This window comes from Triticum dicoccoides, chromosome 3A, assembly GCF_002162155.2.
Source record: "Triticum dicoccoides isolate Atlit2015 ecotype Zavitan chromosome 3A, WEW_v2.0, whole genome shotgun sequence".
Classification (NCBI taxonomy): domain Eukaryota; kingdom Viridiplantae; phylum Streptophyta; class Magnoliopsida; order Poales; family Poaceae; genus Triticum; species Triticum dicoccoides.
The window spans coordinates 252,661,530-252,681,916 of NC_041384.1; positions in this window are offsets into that span (position 1 = coordinate 252,661,530).

Consider the following 20,387-nt stretch of genomic DNA (forward strand, 5'->3'; position numbering starts at 1 on the left):
TTGTTAGTTTACCAAAATCATCCTTTCTGTACACACCTTTTGAGAGAGCCATACATAATTTGGAATTTGTTAGAATACTCTATGTGCTTCGCTTATATCTTTTGAGTTATATAATTTTGCTCTAGTACTTCACTTATATATTTTAGAGCACGGTGGTGAATTTGTTTTATAGAAACTATTGATCTCTCATGCTTCACTTAGATTATTTTGAGAGTCTTAATAGCATGGTAATTTGCTTAAAATCCTAATATGCTAGGTATTCAAAGTTAGTAAAATTTTCTTAAGAGTGTTTTGAATACTAAGAGAAGTTTGATACTTGATGATTATTTTGAGATATGGAGGTAATAATATCAAAGTCGTGCTAGTTGAGTAGTTGTGAAATTGAGAAATACTTGTGTTGAAGTTTGCAAGTCTCGTAGCATGCACATATGGTAAACGTGATGCACCAAATTTGAAACATGAGGTGTTATTTGATTGTCTTCCTTATGAGTGGCGGTCGGGGACGAGCGATGGTCTTTTCCTACCAATCTATCCCCCTAGGAGCATGCACGTAGTACCGAGGTTTTTGATGACTTGTAGATTTTTGCAATAAGTATGTGAGTTCTTTATGACTAATGTTGAGTCCATGGACTATACGCACTCTCAGCCTTCCATCCTTGCTAGCCTCTTCGGTACCGTGCATTGCCCTTTCTCACATTGAGAGTTGGCGCAAACTTCGCCAGTGCACCCAGACCCCGTGATATGATACGCTCTTTCACACATAAACCTCCTTATATCTTCCTCAAAACAGCCACCATACCTACCTATTATGGCATTTCCATAGCCATTCCGGGATATATTGCCATGCAACTTTTTTCATCATTCTGTTCATCATGACACATTCATCATTGTCATGTTGCTTTGCATGATCATGTAGTTGACATCGTATTTGTGGCAAAGCCACCGTTCATAATTCTTTCATACATGTCATTCTCGATCCATTGCATATCCCAGTACACCGCCGGAGGCATTCATATAGTCATCTTTTGTTCTAGTATCGAGTTGTAATCATTGAGTTGCAAATAAATAGAAGTGTGATGATCATCATTTTCTAGAGCATTGTCCCAAGTGAGGAAAAATAAAAAAAGGAAAAAAGGAAAAGGCCATAGAAAAAAAGAGAAGGCCCAAAAAAGAAGAAAAAAAGAGAAAGGCCATAAAAAAAGAAGGCCCAAAAAATGAGAGAAAAAGAGAGAAGGGACAATGCTACTACCCTTTGCCACACTTGTGCTTCAAAGTAGCACCTTAATCTTCATGTTAGAGAGTCTCTTGTTTTATCACTTTCATATACTAGTGGGAATTTTTCATTATAGAACTTGGCTTGTATATTCTAACAATGGGCCTCCTCAAGTGCCCTAGGTCTTCATGAGCAAGCAAGTTGGATGCACACCCACTAGTTTATTTTGTTGAGCTTTCATATATTTAGAGCTCTAGTGCATCCGTTGCATGGCAATCCCTACTCCTTGCATTAACATCAATCGGTGGGCATCTCCATAGCCCATTGATTAGCCTCGTTGATGTGAGACTTTCTCCTTTTTGTCTTCTCCACATAACCCCCCTCATTATATTATTCCACCCATAGTGCTCTATCAATGGCTCGCGCTCATATATTGCGTGAAAGTTTATAGGTTTGAGATTACTAAAGTATGAAACAATTGCTTGGCTTGTCATCGGGGTTGTGCATGATGAGAGCATTCTTGTGTGACGAAAATGAAACATGACTAAACCATATTGTCGTGGTTTTGTCACGGCAGATGTCCTATTGAAAGGACTTAGTCATGGAGCAATCGCTACGGGTTAGCTTGAAGGGGTTAAAGCGGACGCAAGAACGCAAGAGAGTTTATACTAGTTCGGCCCCTTCAATGAAGGTAAAGCCTACCTCTAGTTGTTATGGAATTGATGGGTGTGTCGATGACTAGGGAGAAAATAAGCTTCGCCTATGTCTCGAATTGTTGTCTGTTGTCCCTGAACCACCGCCGGGTCGTCCCCTTATATACATGGGTGACGCCTGCAGGTTCAGAAAGTCCCAACACCAGTTCATACTCGTATCCGGGTTGGTCTCTCCTTGTTCCTAACTTATATTACAAGTATATGCACAAAGCTGATGTACGGCTATAGGTTGTAAACCGACTACGGGCCCTGGGCCTTTATCTGCTTCTTTGGGCTTTAACACCTTTGAACTACTGATGGAGTTAATCCGGCCCAGGTAGGCCGGTTTATGCCCAGTAGTAATATCCCCAACATTAGGCCTCAGATTGATTTGAACAGGTTCATGTCAATCCTTAGCAAAAATCTTCGTCTTCAACATCTTCTTGTAGTTGTTGAACCGCCGTGACGTCATCTTCTCTGTTTGCTGTAAACCGGCGTGACATCATCTGTCATAAAGAAAACATCCATGCTATCTTCTTGTTTAATAGATTCACAATGACCGAGGTGACCGCCCTACTTCCAAAATCCGCGGTCCCTTGATTCCCGCGCCTGACACATGTCCTTTGCCTTATAAATAGGCCCGAAGGGTCATTTCTTTTCTTCCCTTCATGCCCTTCCTCTTTGTCTTCCTCGCGTCGCCAGTCTCAGAGCTCCGCCGCCGCCGTCGTCTTCTGCATCACCCTTGGCCGCTGCATCAACTTGAACGCGCCAGAAAGCCGCGGCGACCTTCCGCGTTTTCCTTAGCTCTGGTAGGTCTTCTGTTCTTCTCAACATAGATCTGATCTAGGGCTTCGTGTTCTTGCGGTGTTCATCACTTGTTCATACTCATGTACTATCTCCTGGATGCACAGGCGAACCCTTGCTTTGTGTAGCAGTAACTTTTAGTACCCGCCGTTAGTTTCCTGCCCAAAACTGTAGATCTCACGTATACTTCTGCCCATTGATTCAACACTGTTCTGCTTTGATCTTCGACTGTTTTTCTTATTTTCTGAACTTGCTTCAGATCCAACGCCGTAGCAAGACCTTGTGAAACCTGTTTCTGCATACTTAACCATCCGCAATCTCAATTGCTTCAATGTTTAGATCAGGCGGTTTAACCTGATAGAAAATTTTCCAAACCGGTATATGCCATTAGTCCCCTTGTTGAACCACCATATGTTGTTGCTTCATTAAACTCCGGTTTAGATAGATCTGCTTCCGGTTTAATGTTGCCCATATCAATATACCTTGTAGATTTCATCATGGCCAAGCAAGTCCATTGGAGGGCTCCTGGCAAAGAATGCCCCCCCACACCTCGAGAAGGAGAGGTTGTTGTCTTCGTAGACCACTTAGCCCAGTGTTTTAAACCGCCCAGCTCTAAATTTTACCGGGATGTTCTAGCTGATTTCCAACTCCATCCGCAAGACACTGGCCCCAATTCTGTTACAAATATGTGCCACTTCCAAGTGCTCTGTGAGGTGTTCTTTCAAGAGGAGCCCACGGTGGAATTATTCAGAGATCTTTTCCATCTAAACCGCCTTACTGAGTTTACCGATGGCTCTAATACGGAGTTGGGTGGCATGGCGATTCAAAAAAGGAAAGAGGTCACATACCCTCACGCCAAGCTGCACAGTCACCCCAAGGAGTGGAATCAGACATGGTTCTACTGCAAAGATACCTCCCCTGCTGGTGAGAATCCCTTTCCTGTTTTTTGTCCGGAGCGGCTCAGCAATACCCATCCTTTTCCTCAACGATTGACTGCCCAGGAGAGAAGCAAATATGCTCCCTAGCTGTCAAAGCTTAGAGCCTTTATGGCCAATGGTTCAACAGGGGTTGACCTTGCTCGCTGTTAGATATCATGGAGCATACTGCCCCTTAGTCAGCGCTCCGGTTTGATGTGCGAATATACTGATAGTGTGGATGACCCACTGCGACATTCAAGACTCCAGCTGTCCGGTGAAGAAATCACGGAGGCTGTTCGTAAGATACTGAATGAACCGGAGCACATCTGCGCTAGAACCGGCCTGCTTCCCTTCTGGGCCACCAACCAACCGCCAGCTGTAAGACTTTGATTTTCCTCTTTGCTGAATCTGTTATCGATATGTCTGGCCATTGTTTCTAATATCAGTGTCTGCATAATCAGGGTGATGACCCGTTTTGGAGCAAAAAGCTGCCGCAGGAGAAACCAGAGAAAATAGATAAACCGGAAAGGGCAACCCGGCAAAAAACTAAATCCGTGAAGAAGACTACCCACCGGAAGAGAACCACTGCATCTTCTAATCCGGCCCTTGATGACGAGGTGGATAATCCGGACTTTGAGGTAGAGCTTGACTCACTTGGTTTATTTTTCATGCATCTTATTGATGATGATATTTGTCAGGATGATGCCGAAGCCAGCCATGCGGATGTTGCAGAGGTAATTATTCTCTCTTCCAATTCAGAAACTTTGCCTTCACAAAAAATCCGTCAGGCAAACCGGAAAGTTAAATTTTCTCATCCTCTTGCTTATTTGGATCCTAAACTTCTTATGAAGACTCAACAACATGAAGCTCGCCGCACCACCCGGCACAGCGGCGAGGTAGTTACCTCTGCCGGTTTACCGAACAGTCCGGTTCAGAAACGTCATTCAGAGGTCTCTAATTTGCTTGTCAGTACTTGTCCTAAAGCGGGCTGCTTTCGTCAACCTCTTAATCCGTCTGACTCCGATTATCAAGCTATTTCCCACTCATCTTCTGGCGAGTCATCGGCTACTCAGCTCCCACCGCTCAAAACAATGCTTGGGTAAGCTATATTTATTGTGATGTTTGTAGTATATTGCCTTAGAACATATAATGTATTTAATTTTGTTATTTTTCTCAGGGCCAAACCTAGGCCGAGCAAGAAGGCCCGCCTGGTAAAGCTGCCGAAGAAGATGTCATTCTTGAACCAGGCACAACACCCAATCTTGAAGCGGCTATTCCTGAGGATATTCCCAATGATCCACTGCAGCCATATGATGATCTTACTGCTGAGGAAAGACCTACTAATACCTCAGGTCCTATCCATCAGCCCACAGGTTCCCTCCGGGTTGAAAGCTCCACCGGTCTCGCAAAACCTACTGACAAGCCAACAGCTCCAGTGCAAACCGGCGGTACGAATGATGATGAAGTTGTCATTACTGGCACTGGCCATACTGAGCCAAGCAACCCTATCGCTTTATCCAAACATTCTGCCAAGGAGGAAGTACCTGCTTTTGGCAAAGGCAAGTGGAATGCTGATCTGACGGCTTACGCTGCTCTGAACGCCCGAGATATCCATTCCGGCTATCTGAACCGGTTGTATACCAGCCGTGAGTATGAAGTCGGTCTGGTTAATATGATGAAGGATAAATATGAGGTAACTTCCATATGCTCCTTCTTGCTTGTATGCTTTCATTCTTGTTGACTCTCCTAGCCCCTAAGGGCCGATTTGAAATATTCTTTCAAACCGGGGCTTAATACTATGAATCTTGATGCTTTGAAATTTGCTGATGTAGTCCCCAAGGGCCGGTTCAACTTAGCATAGTTAAACCGGTACTTTAAGTAAATGAAACTGCCGCATCAGAATACATATGATCAAATAGCCAATAGCCCCCAAGTGCCAAGTTGAATACTTGTATTGAGCTTGGGACTTTGTAAACAATTGAAAGATGAAGATCGAATATGCATTAGCCCCCAAGTGCCAAGGTGAATACTTGTATTGAGCTTGGGACTTTATAAACCATTGAAAGATGAAGAGCGAATATGCATTAGCCCCCAAGTGTTAAGAACATAACGTGTTATGTGGTTGGCACTTGAATCCTTCTACCAATTTGCTGAAGCATATATCTGTATGCATGCAGGCGGAGCTAAAGACCAAAGAGAACCAAGTCATCGATCTTCAAGAAGCCCTGAAAACCCAACAAGCTGAAACCTCGAAAGCAAAAGAGGAATTGGCCAGTGCTTTAAGCGCCATGGAACAACTTAAGGAAAACTTCAAAAAGAAACGGGCGGATTGGACTAAGAAATCCGCTTTGATCAAACGAGCAGAGGATGCTGAGGCTGCACTAAAACCAGTGGCAGATGAACTGACCAGCATAAAGCAGCACATGCATGCCATGACTGCTGCTATCTTTGGTAAGCCAGTTTTCCTACTGAATTGGCTCTGCCTTCTGACAAAGTCGCCTGTTTATTAACCCTTTATGGTATTTCAGGGACACGCATTGGTCACTTGGGGTCAGATGTACGGAAGAAGCTAAAAGCCGCCTATACATTGGTTGAACAATTGTATACTGGTGCCCAGCGGATCATCTGTACCGCCTCTCATAACAAACCGGCGCCTACTTTGATTCAAGATACTCTGATGAAACTGTCAGTGCTTCCTGCCCGGATTGAAGAGCTAAAGAAATCTGCTGCTCGAACCGGCGCAATCAATGCTTTAATCTGGGCAAAAGCCTGGGTGCCGGATTTGGATCCTGTTGAAGTGGCTCAGGGCTATCCTAGCTTGAAGGAAGACGGATCAGAATTCGGTGAAGCGGATCTGCGAGCGATAAACCGGGAGGTGCGTCCACTAGCTTGTCAGTTGGCTGAGGAAGCAGACTTGTCTCGTTATCAAGCGCAATATGACAGTCAGAACAAGCGAATAGCTGCGCCAATCCATGAATCGGAAAATCTGATTCCTCCAATCCGTAAGCATACTTACGCTCCCGATATTGACCCGTCCTTGCTGATCCATGATGAAGCTGTTTTTCAAGCATTAATGGGAATCGACTGGACAACTGTGGATTTCCAGCCACTGGGTAGGGATACGGAGGCTGAAGCAGCGCGGGACGACCCACAACCATCAGGCCAGGCTGGTGACCAAGCTTGAACCGGACGCCGGTTTAAAACTGCCTCTTCTTCGCGAAAAACAATTATATTATTATGGGCACCATGTTGCCTTGTAATAGGCTAGCTGATACCTTTGATATTGATATGCCTTCATGCATAATTTGTTCTTCCTGTGGCAATGAACTTTCCAAAATACTTTCTGAAATGAAAAATTCGTCAAGTGCCACCGCGGTTGTACCGTCAGGTGGAATATGATGTCTGCATATATGAAATCAAAACAAAATTTTAAATATGACCAAATTTTGAGATACATAATACTTGCCGTCATTGAGCGTGAAGTTGGCTTGGCCAATCTTGAAGCGGAGTTTTGCAAACCCATACTGTTGGAGGAGATAACAGCTCCTGTATATATATATATGACGCTGGTTTACCATGTAAACCGTGCTGGGTTATGATAAACACCGTGTTACTCCATAAGAGGATGTTAACAACAAGGATCAAACCAGACAAATAGTCTCGGGATTGACGTGAACTGTGTTCCGTCAATTGATTGGTTAAAAACTTTGTCGGTTTAAAGAACACAATAAAAAGCAAAAACCCCCCTTCAAAGAAAAGTATGAAGCAAAAGCAATGACAAAAATGTTTGCCAAAAAAGATTTATTTAAGCCGATCAAATGGCGTAACCATGGCTAAACACGACCAAGCTCCCGTTAGGTGTAACTATGGTTCTAGTGAGCCAGGTCCCCAAGTGATTCTTGTGGCATTTATGCCGACCAAATGGCGTGGTCATGGTTCGGGTTCGACCAAGCCCCCAAGTGATTCTATGGCCTTAGGCCGATCAAGAGGCATGACTGGTTCAGACATGACCAAGTCCCCAAGTGATCTGGTGGCTTTCGCCTATCAAGAGGCATGGTATTGGTTCGGACACGACCAATCCTCCAAGTGATATAACACGATGCTTTTACCAAAGCGAACTCAAGGGGTAAACCGGAGGCCGTTTTAGAGCAACTCCGTGTAACCTCACATGATGTAAAAGAACAGATACCCCGCTTTAGCTGAGGTTCCGGTTTATTATACTTAATCATAATATATACATTGTATGTACATAAGTATAGCCAATGGCTCAGGTATAGTAAGGCCGAAGATGAGCTATATTCCATGGCCTATTAGTCTCTTCCCCTGATGCACGTGAGTCCTTATGCTCTCGAATATCGATCAGATAGTACGACCCGTTGTGCAGATTCTTGCTGACCATGAAAGGCCCCTCCCAAGGTGGGGATAGCTTATGCATATCAGTCTGATCTTGGATGAGCCTAAGCACCAAATCTCCTTCCTGGAAGGCTCTGGTTCTGACTCGGCGACAGTGATAACGACGAAGATCCTGCTGGTAAACCGCCGACTGGGCGGCTGCGATGTCACGCTCTTCATCCAACCGGTCCAAAGCATCTTGCCGTGCTGTCTCGTTGTCCGCTTCAACATAAGCCGTGACACGAGGTGAGTCATGACGGATATCGCTGGGGAGAACCACCTCCGCTCCATAAACCATGAAGAACGGTGTGTATCCTGTTGATCTGTTGGGTGTTGTATTGATGCTCCATAACACAGATGGTAATTCTTCTACCCAACAACCTGGTGTTCTCTGCAAAGGAACCATGAGCCGGGGCTTGATGCCTCTCAAGATCTCTTGATTAGCTCTTTCTGCTTGACCATTGGACTGTGGATGTGCCACTTATGAAACGTCGAGCCGGATGTGCTCCCGTTTGCAGAACTCCTTCATAACACCCTTGGATAAATTGGTACCATTATCAGTGATAATACTGTGCGGAAAGCCAAACCGGAAAATCACCTTTTTGATGAACTGAACCGCCGTGGCCGCATCACACTTGCTAACAGGTTCTGCCTCCACCCACTTTGTAAACTTGTCCACCGCCACCAGGAGGTGGGTCTTCTTATCTTTGGACCTTTTGAAAGGCCCAACCATATCCAGCCCCCAAGTCGCAAATGGCCAAGTAATTGGAATCATCCTCAATTCTTGAGCCGGTACATGAGCGCGTCTTGAAAACTTTTGGCAACCATCACATCGTCTGACCAGATCCTTCGCATCAGCATGAGCAGTTAACCAATAGAAACCATGGCGAAACGCTTTAGCCACCAGAGACTTTGAACCGGCGTGGTGACCACAATCTCCTTCATGGGTCTCCCGCAAAATTTCACGGCCTTCTTCAGGAGACACGCAAAGTTGAAAAGCTCCTGATACACTAAAATGATGCAACTCACCGTTGATGACAGCCATGGACTTGGATCGCCGGATTATCTGCCGGGTCAGAATCTCATCTTCTGGCAACTCTCCCCGATTCTTGTACGCTAGATAAGGAAGCGTCCAATCCAGAATAACATGAAGAACTGCCACCAATTGAGCCTCCGGATCAGGAATGGCCAAATCCTCTTCACCAGGGATCTTCACCGACGGGTTGTGCAGCACATCCAGAAAAACATTGGGTGGGACTGGTTTGCGCTGAGAGCCCAGCCGACTTAAAGCGTCCGCCGCTTCATTTTTCCGCCGGTCCACGTGGTCCACCTGATAGCCTCTGAAATAACCTGCAACAATATCCACCTCACGACGATATGCTGCCATGAGTGGGTCCTTGGAGTCCCAAGTGCCAGACACTTGTTGAGCCACAAGGTCCGAATCACCGAAGCACTTAACTCGACTTAGATTCATCTCCTTAGCCATCCGAAGACCATGGAGCAAGGCTTCATACTCAGCTGCATTGTTAGTACAAGGGAACATTAAACGGAGAACATAACAAAACTTATCACCTCGTGGGGAAGTTAATACGACTCCAGCCCCCGAGCCTTCCAACTGCCTGGATCCATCAAAATGGATGGTCCAATACGTAGGATCCGGCTTTTCTTCAGGTGCTTGCATTTCCGTCCAATCATTGATGAAATCAACAAGTGCTTGAGACTTAATCGCTGTCCGAGGCACATATTTCAAACCGTACGGCCCCAGCTCTATAGCCCACTTTGCAATCCGGTCAGTTGCTTCCCGGTTCTGGATGATATCTCCCAAAGGAGCAGAACTGACCACCATAATTGGGTGCCCTTGGAAGTATTGCTTAATCTTCCGGCTTGCCATAAAAACTCCGTACACCAACTTCTGCCAATGCGGATACCTTTGCTTGGACTCAATGAGCACCTCACTGATATAATAGACCGGACGTTGAACCGGATGCTCCTTACCTGCCTCCTTTCGTTCCACCACAATAGCTACGCTGAGCGCACAAGCATTAGCAGCAACATAAAACAGTAACGTCTCCTTGTCAATGGGAGCGGCGAGCACAGGCGGATCGGCCAATTGCCGCTTTAAGTCATCAAATGCTTCATCAGCAGCAGAACTCCAGACGAACTGATCCGTCTTCTTCAACATCTGATACAAAGGGATCGCCTTCTCACCCAGGTGGCTGATAAACCGGCTTAACGCGACAATCCGGTCTGCCAGGCGTTGAACATCATTGATACACTTCGGTTTAGCCAGGGAGGTGATGGCTGTGATCTTCTCTGGATTAGCCTCAATTCCCCTGTTGGACACCAGAAAGCCCAATAACTTGCCCGCCGGTACACCAAAGACACACTTGTCCGGATTAAGCATCATCTTGTACGTCCTTAGGTTATCAAAGGTTTCCTTCAAATCATCAACCAGAGTCTCCTTCTCCCTGGATTTAACCATGATATCATCCACGTAAGCATGTACATTATGACCAATCTGCTTGTGAAGACAATTTTGTACACACCGTTGATAAGTTGCCTGGGCACTTTTGAGCCCAAAGGGCATAGATACATAGCAGAAGGCTCCAAAGGGAGTTATGAATGCCATCTTCTCCTGGTCCTTAACTGCCATTTTGATCTGATGATAACCAAAATATGCATCCAAAAAACTTAAACGCTCACAACCCACCGTAGCATCGATGATTTGATCAATACGGGGGAGGGCAAAAGGATCTGCTGGACAAGCTTTATTAAGATCTGTGTAATCCACACACATACGCCAGGTGCCGTTTTTCTTAAGGACTAGCACCGGATTGGAAAGCCACTCAAGGTGAAAAACTTCAACAATAAAACCAGCTGCTAAGAGCCTGGCTACCTCTTCCCCAATCGCCTTGCGTCTTTCTTCGTTAAACCGGCGGAGGAACTGTTTCACCGGTTTGTATTTAGGATCCACATTAAGTGTGTGCTCAGTGAGTTGCCTCGGTACACCTGGCATGTCAGAGGGCTTCCATGCAAAAATGTCCCGATTCTCACGGATGAACTCGATGAGCGCGCTTTCCTATTGCGGATCCAAGTTGGCACTAATGCTGAACTGCTTGGACGAATCGCCAGGCACGAAGTCAACAAGCTTAGTTTCAGCTGCCAATTTGAACTTCAGGGCCGGATCATGCTCCGTAGTTGGCTTCTTCAACGGAGTCATGTCTGCCGGATCAACATTGTCTTTATAGTACTTCAACTCCTCGGTGGCACAAACCGACTCTGCATAAGCCGCATCTCCTTCCTCGTGTTCCAAAGCGATTTTGCGGCTTCCGTGAACCGTTATTGTCCCCTTGTGACCCGGCATCTTGAGCTGCAAATACACATAAGAGGGCCGAGCCATAAACTTAGCGTATGCCGGACGCCCAAACAGGGCATGATATGGACTTTGGATTTTCACCACTTCAAACGTTAATGTCTCCGATCTGGAATCATGATCATCCCCAAAGGCCACTTCAAGAGCTATCTTACCAACGGGATATGCTGATCTGCCAGGCACTACACCGTGGAATACTGTATTGGACGGTTTGAGATTCTTATCTGTAAATCCCATACGATGGAAGGTCTCATAGTATAGGATATTAATGCTGCTCCCTCCATCCATGAGCACTTTGGTGAGCTTATAACCTCCCACCTGAGGCGCCACCACAAGAGCCAACTGACCCGGATTATCGACCTGGAGTGGGTGATCCTCTCTGCTCCATATGATTGGCTGTTCAGACCAACGTAGATAACGGGGTGTGGCCGGTTCAATAGAGTTGACTGCCCGCCTCTGAACCTTCCGGTCTCGCTTGTCCAAGCTAGTGGTAAAGACATGGTACTGCCCACTACTCAACTGCTTTGGGTTGCTTTGGTAACCTAACTATTGCTGCTGTTGGTTGTGACCACCCTGGTTGTTCTGACTATTTTGACCATTATGCCCGCCCGGATTACCATTAAAGCCTGAACCGGAACTTCCTCCGCCATAACCCGGCCCGGATCCTGAGCCGCCGCCAGATCCGTGATCATACCGGAAATTATTAGAATTCATGAACTCCTGCATCATAAAACAATCCTTCCAAAGGTGATTTGCTGGCTCCTCCTTCGTCCCATGTTTTGGACAGGGCTGGTTTAGCAAATAGTTCAGGCGGTTTGGGTTGGGGTTGGGCGCTCCACTACGATTTTTCGGCCTGCCCTTGCGCCGCTGGCCATTGTCCTGTACGTTGGCATTAGCTACAAAATCCATGTTGCCATCCGCTTTACGCTTGCCTCCTTCTCCATTGCCTACCCAGTGATGTTGCTGACCTTTGGAGCTGCTGTTCTTCTTCCCCTTCCCTGTCTTGTCATCATCAGACTCGGGATCCTTGGTACTATCAGAATCAACATATTTTACCAAAGCGGCCATGAGGGTTCCCATGTCGGTGCAATGCCGCTTCATCCGTCCCAATTTCAACTTCAGGGGCCCAAACCGGTAGTTTCCTTCTAGGGTTAATACTGCGGTGTCAGCGTTGATGCGGTCTGAGGAGTGCAACACTTGTGAGACCCGGCGCACCCAATGAGTCGTTGACTCTCCTTCCTCCTGGATGCATGTAGCTAAGTCCACTATCGACATAGGCTGTTTACAGGTATCCTTGAAATTGTTGATAAACCGGGCTCGTAATTGGGCCCACGAGCTGATAGAATTAGCGGGCAAGCTTTTTAGCCATGTACGGGTCGTTCCTTCAAGCATCATGGTGAAGTATTTCGCACACGCCGTGTCATCCACATCAAGCATCTCCATGGCCATCTCATAGCTCTCTACCCATGTTTCTAGTGGTTGATCCGCCGTATAATTTGGTACCTTGCGTGGGCCTTTGAAATCCTTGGGCAAACGCACGTTGCGTAAAACGGGGACGAGGCAAGGCACCCCCAAAGAACTAGAAGTAACACCAGGTTCGATCGAAATGGTTGGTCGAACCGGCATGAGATGCCGAGCCTGATGCTGTGCGGCTAACTCGGCCTCCCTACGCACTCGGGCCCGGTCCACCACTTCCTGAGCGTTATCAGCACCACCCGCCGGGTTGTTGCCACGGGGTGCTCCACGTCGTTCATTACTCGATACTGCTGGTTCATCCATATGTCTGCTATAGCTCCGGCTCGGACGGGGGGTCGAGTGGATTCGGTCGTGGCTGTACGAGTACGCTTCCTGTTGGGCCAAAGCTGTCCTCAGAAGTTCCTTGACCCGTCGCGTCTCTACTGCTTGCGGCGAGTCACCTTCAACTGGAATGGCCTCCAGTCGTGCAGCAGCGACAACAAGATTGTCCATTGGGTTGGAGCAGTGACCCGGAGGTGTTAAAGCATCCCGAGGTATAATGGTGTTTTGACGAGGCGGGTCGATCTGACGAGGCTGAACCGGTGCACCGGTCCCAGGGGCTTCTTCCTGGTTCCCCTCCAGCGGATTGCTGGCTCTTGGCCCTGGAGTGTTGAAAAGGTCTCTGGCCTCGAAAACTGGAGGTAAGCGGGATCGATGCTTCCTTCTCATGACTTCACGTGATGCGCTCTGGTCTAACATAAGCCTGTAGGCCTGTGCGTCTAAAGCAGCCCGCTCTGCGGCCATACTGGTGTCCTCAGCCGCCAGATCCGCCTTGGCCTGGGTGATCTGTTCCTTTACCTTTGCAATCTCCGTTTTGTGAACGTCCTGATCTGGCGGATTAACTTCCGCCATAAGCACAGCCAACGCATCAAATAGCTCTGATAGAACCTGAGCCGGCGGGCGCACAGGGCCTCCTGTCCCGGCGGCCGTTGCTGCTGCTGAATCGGAAATCGTTGCCGCAGCTGTCGAAGAATGAAGCGCTGCTTGTGTTCCGGCCATGAATATTCCAACCCGGTTGGGCGGATCAGAGGGGTCCGGAATACTGTCGCCATCGGAACAGCTCCCAATCCGGCCATCTTGTAGCTGATAAAGAGATTCGGTTTCTCTGGTCGAAGATTCGTCACCGGAACGAATGGCAGTCGCCCCGCGAAGCTCCGATCCATCCTCATAACTCCCTCCATGGATCATTCCCACGAAGGCATGCTTCATGACTGGTTTAACCCGGGTGGATCGCATATGCTGAGCCGTCTCGACGAGGTCGGTGCAGATGTCCGGCTCAGGGCCCGGTTCACTGATCTTGCCAATGAAAACATGAATGCTACCAAAGGGGACCCGGTGCCCGTACTCAATTGAGCCAGCCTCGAGGCCCCAGCCTGCGTCGTCGATGTAAAGTTTTCTGCGACGACTCTTAGTCATCCGGCCTACAACATAGCCCTCGAGTCATTCAAAGCGGCCCTCCAAGAACCGGAAACCACCGTGCGATAGCCCCACGGTGGGCGCCAACTGTCGTGGTTTTGTCACGGCAGATGTCCTATTGAAAGGACTTAGTCGGGGAGCCATCGCTACGGGTTAGCTTGAAGGGGTTAAAGCGGATGCAAGAACGCAAGAGAGTTTATACTAGTTCGGCCCCTTCAATGAAGGTAAAGCCTACCTCTAGTTGTTATGGAATTGATGGGTGTGTCGATGACTAGGGAGCAAATAAGCTTCGCCTATGTCTCGAATTGTTGTCTGTTGTCCCTGAACCGCCGCCGGGTCGTCCCATTATATACATGGGTGACGCCTGCTGGTCCAGAGAGTCCCAACACCGGTTCATACTCCTATCCGGGTTGGTCTCTCCTTGTTCCTAACTTATATTACAAGTATATGCACAAAGCTGATGTACGGCTATAGGTTGTAAACCGACTACGGGCCCTGGGCCTTTATCTGCTTCTTTGGGCTTTAACACCTTTGAACTACTGATGGAGTTAATCCGGCCTAGGTAGGCCAGTTTATGCCCAGTGGTAATATCCCCAACACATATGATTTTGTAGGGATGAACTTTCTTTGGCCATGTTATTTTGAGAAGACATAATTACTTAGTTAGTATGCTTGAAGTATTATTATTTTTATGTCAATATGAACTTTTGTCTTGAATCTTTCGGATCTGAATATTCATACCACAATTAAGAAGAATTACATTACAATTATGCCAAGTATCACTCCACATCAAAAATTCCGTTTTTATCATTTACCTACTCGAGGATGAGCAGGAATTAAGCTTGGGGATGCTTGATACGTCTCCAACGTATCTATAATTTTTGATTACTCCATGCTATATTATCCACTGTTTTGGACATTATTGGGCTTTATTATCCACTTTTATATTATTTCTGGGACTAACCTATTAACCGGAGGCCCATCCCAGAATTGCTGTTTTTTGCCCGTTTTAGGGTTTCGAAGAAAAGGAATATCAAATGTGATTTTCTCAACGAATAAGACTCGGGAGACTTGGACCCTATGTCAAGAAACAAGAGAGGAGGCCACGAGGTAGGGGGGGGCGCCCACCTACCCCAGGCGCGCCCTCCACCCTGGTGGGCCCCCTGTTGCTCCACCGACATACTCCTTCCTCCTATATATATCCACGTACCCCCAAACGATCAAATACAGAGCCAAAACCCTAATCCCACCGCCGTAACTTTCTGTATCCATGAGATCCCATCTTGGGGCCTATTCCGGAGCTCCGCCGGAGGGGGCATCGATCATGGAGGGCTTCTACATCAACACCATAGCCCCTTCGATGAAGTGTGAGTAGTTTACCTCAGACCTACAGGTCCATAGTTAGTAGCTAGATGGATTCTTCTGTTTTTTTGGATCTCAATACAATGTTCTCCCCCTCTCTTGTGGAGAACTATTCGATGTAATCTTCTTTTTGAAGTGTGTTTGTTGAGATTGATGAATTGTGGGTTTATGATCAAGTCTATCTATGAACAATATTTGAATCTTCTCTGAGTTCTTTTATGTATGATTGGTTATCTTTGCAAGTCTCTTCGAATTATCAGTTTGGTTTGGCCTACTAGATTGATCTTTCTTGCAATGGGAGAAGTGCTTAGCTTTGGGTTCAATCTTGTAGTGTCCTTTCCCGGTGACAGTAAGGGCAGCAAGGCACGTATTGTATTGTTGCCATCGAGGATAACAAGATGGGGTTTTCTTCATATTGCATGAGTCTATCCCTCTACATCATGTTATCTTTCTTAAGGCGTTACTCTGTTTTTAACTTAATACTCTAGATGCATGCTGGATAGCGGTCGATGAGTGGAGTAATAGTAGTAGATGCAGGCAGGAGTCGGTCTACTTTTCTCGGACGTGATGCCTATATACATGATCATGCCTAGATATTCTCATAACTATGCTCAATTCTGTCAATTGCTCAATAGTAATTTGTTCACCCACCATAGATTACTTATGCTCTCGAGAGAAGCCACTAGTGAAAACTATGGCCCCCGGGTCTATCTTTATCATATTGATCTCCTACTACTTAGTTATTTCCTTTGTTATTTACTTTGCCTTTATTTTACTTTGCATCTTTATGATAAAAATACCAAAAGTATTACCTTTATCATATTTATCAGATCTCACTCTCGTAACTGGCCCTATAGGGATTGACAACCCCTATTTGCGTTGGTTGCGAGGATTTATTTGTTTTGTGTAGGTACGAGGGACTTGCGCATAGCCTCCTACTGCATTGATACCTTTGTTCTCAAAAACTGAGGGAAATACTTACGCTACTTTGCTGCATCATCCCTTCCTCTTCGGGGAAAACCAATGCAGTGCTCAAGAGGTAGCATTATGGAGTTCCTTGCTATCCACATTATGTTATGTTCTACCTTGGGTACCACTGTCTTTTATGTCAAGAATGTCGCGAGAATTTGACCACCCCTTAAGAATTCTTGATACAAGTGATATTTATTACCATCACCATTCTTTTCTTGGTACCGTGATGTTTCTAAGCGGAATACCGACAAATGGTCCATGATGTGTAAATTCAAAACTTCTAGAAACTCTATCACTTTGTCATTAATGGTCAATAGCTCCATTCTAAGTCTATTTCTTATTGAATCATCATTCGAACATTGATTGTGCTATTTAGTCCAGATCTCCGGATGCACCTTTCTATCATTGTTCAATTGTGTATGTTTTCATCGAACATACATCATTATATCATTTGATCTGACTAATGTTATCTCCTTGTTCACATAATTGTGGAAATCATCTTTTGTTAATCTCGATGAATTGTCGCTGATTCCATCAGACACCCCTTGTTATTTCCTTGGTTTAATAATGAACTCTTGTTTCACAACTCGCTTCCATAGTTCATTTGCCAAGGATCTTACAATGTCATCTGGTCAAGTTGTGTCGCACCTTTTTCTTCCCAGACATCCTGAGTCTAAGGTATCGTGAAACCAATCAGATCTGAATCTCGGTCAGATATGATGGTTGGAATATATTTTCAAGAGTTATAACATTGGTCTTTATATGACCCGGTAAGGTGATGTCATGCCTAGCACACCTGGCCGGGGGCTCTATTGTTATAGTTTCCTTTTCAGCCAGGTTAAACACTCTTCCTTGAGGAAATTGTAAGACTTATTCTACCAGTTGTTCCTCATGAATCCTTCGTGTATCCAAAGACTGACCTTTGCTTGAAGACCATGTCAATGCTATCTCGAAGCATGTCTGTGCTACTCCAATCATCAATAAGAGCATTTGAAGCACAATGCTAAATTCTCTTTATCAATTATCCAAGCGCTGTTGTATGGGAAATGTCATGAAATTTCTCTCCTCTTTCCTAAAGGGTTTTCTACATTATATCCTGTCATGGATATCATGCTCTGTTTGTCCTTGGGAAGGAAATACCACTGAAATTTGTGTTTAAACACATTTTCCTTTCCATTGTTTTGTTTAATATGAAGATCACATTTTCCTTTCCATTGTTTTGTTTAACCTTTCTGATGATCTATATGATCTAAGCAGTAATATTCTTCTGCTTATGTAAACACCTTGGTGTACAACCATGTCAGTAAGACCCTGTTGCTTTTGTTGATAGCATTCGGGTAACTACCGATGGACGAGAACTTTGCCTATTGGTCCGCCTCGTACAACGAGCAGGAAAAATGTTCTCTTCGTCCCTTGCCCTTGGTACCAATGGTTGTTGCCAACATAATCGATAGTCTATCCTCTAACATGTCTTGCTTACATGATCATGTAAGATGTCATCCCCCTTCCTACTTTTAACCCACATGGTGGGCCCATAACCCACTGTTCCACAGGATCGAAACCTGACTCTCCTGAACACCCTGTTGTCAAAGTTATTCCTCATGCTTGACTTCATATTGTAATTCAGGGGCCACCTTCCTAGTGATCTATTCTGGTAGCAGACGCAATACTTATTCTCGTTGCTCTGAACCCCTTTCACTTTCTGATTAGACCATCGAATGATTGCCTGCCCATTGGAAACTTCTCATGTTACCTTCTTACTTTACTATCGATATGTTCTTAAGTATCTATTCAAGAATTACTTTCTACCACATTCCGTGAGTTATCTGCCGGATAGTCAACCTTGTAAGGTCCGTTCTTCCGAAGTTACCCCTTGTCCTTCCGAAAGTACGATGAAATTTCCGAAGAAAGGATGATGACTTCATCATGACGACCTGAAGCAGAAGAATGAAGACATCAACGTAATGGATCGACCTCTTCGAGAAGAGCAACCAAGGCCAAGAAGATTTGTTAGAATTTCGTAACAAGTCCTCTCCCCCTTATTCCACCTCTTAAATCTCGGGACGAGATTTCTTGTAGTGGAGGAGAATTGTGACGCCCGGATTATTATGCTACAGTAAACCTATGCTAATGATTCCACATCACCTCTGTTGCTGTTGCTAACCTCGTGTTAGATCTAAATGTTTCAAAATCAAATTTGATTTTTTGACAAACAATACAAGTTCTCAAATTTCAAATCTAAAATGTTCAGACTGTCACATAATTAAGTTTACTAAATTAGGTGCCACCTATATATTTTTCCAAAAACTGAATGTTTAGGAGATGGGAGAAAACAGAAAAAGAAAATATAGGAAAAGGAAAAGAATAAAAACAGAAAACAAAACCAAAAGGAAAGAAAGAAAAAAACCCCACCCACCACTGGACCAGGCGGTCCAGCTCACCATAACCCCCCACTACCCCGAACCCTAACCCCAGTGCACCCACTCCTCCCCCCTGCCGCACGATCCCCACCACACTCTCTCGTCCCTCTCCGCCCAAATTGGATCAGGGCTCAACCCCGACAGCGTCCCACCGTTGCCGCCCGTGGATCCCATGCCCCGCCGCCGACGCTTGTCGCCGGCGCCACCCCGTCGCATGCCTCGCTCCTCCCTCGCCTGGATCTCGATCGGGGCAGCCGCGCCCTGACCCCGCCGACGCCGATGCCGCGTGCCACCCCGCCGCTCCTCGTCGGTGCCCTGAAGCTCACTGCCGTCGCCGGATCGTCCTCGCTGTAGCCTCCTCGTCTCCATCCTCGACCCCCACTGCCCCTACCCTACAAACCCCCCGTGAGCCCCTCTCTCCTCGCCCGGTCACCGTGCACCCGTGTCGTCCCACTCGCGCGCACTCGCCCCGCACACGCCTAGTCCGTGCCCCGCCGCTCCTCACCAGGGCCAGCCGGAGCTCTGCCGCTTCGCTCGTCGTGGCCACCCACACGCACGCACGCCCCTCCTCCCTGCTCGCTCACTGCACCCGCGCCCCACTTGCCCCGCTCCGGCGACGCCGCGCGGCCCACGGCTGCCTGTTGCCGCTGCTTGCACCGCCGCGCCTGCCGCGCTCCGTCGGCCGCCTTTGCTCCACCGCCGCTGGCCTTTGCCGCCCGCGTTGACGTCCTGCCGAGCCCACCACCGTTGCCATCGAACCTGGGCACGCTGCACGCGCCGCCCGCTATTGACCTTCCCTGGCCGCCGCCCGATCCGGCCCCGACCGCACGCCCGCCCTGCGTCGTGGCCTCGCTCGCCGCTGCCCCCTACTGCCCGACGCACCTCTCCGCCGGCTACGATGCCCCAGTGCCTCCACTGGCCTAGGCGGGCGCCCAACGGGCAGCCTCACCCACGCCTGTTAACCCGCCCCGTTAAGCCCCTGGGGCCTATGACAAAAAAGAGATAAAAAAGATATGAATAAATAAAAATTAATTAATTAACAAATTAACTTAATTAATCTAGCTTAATTAAATTTAGTTAACCATGCTTAATTAAACCCTAATTAAACCTAGTCAGTCTAACAACCTAATTAGTCCAACTAATCTGTTAGGTTAAAATAGCAGAGAATGACAAGGGGGCCCCACCCCTGTTGACCAGTATGACTTTGACTGGTCAACTGGGTCCCCGGCCCACATGTCAGCCTCTGTGTACATTCTGTGTAAACAGGGCTGGGTACCCATAGCATTTTGTCTATTATTTTCGAATTAATAA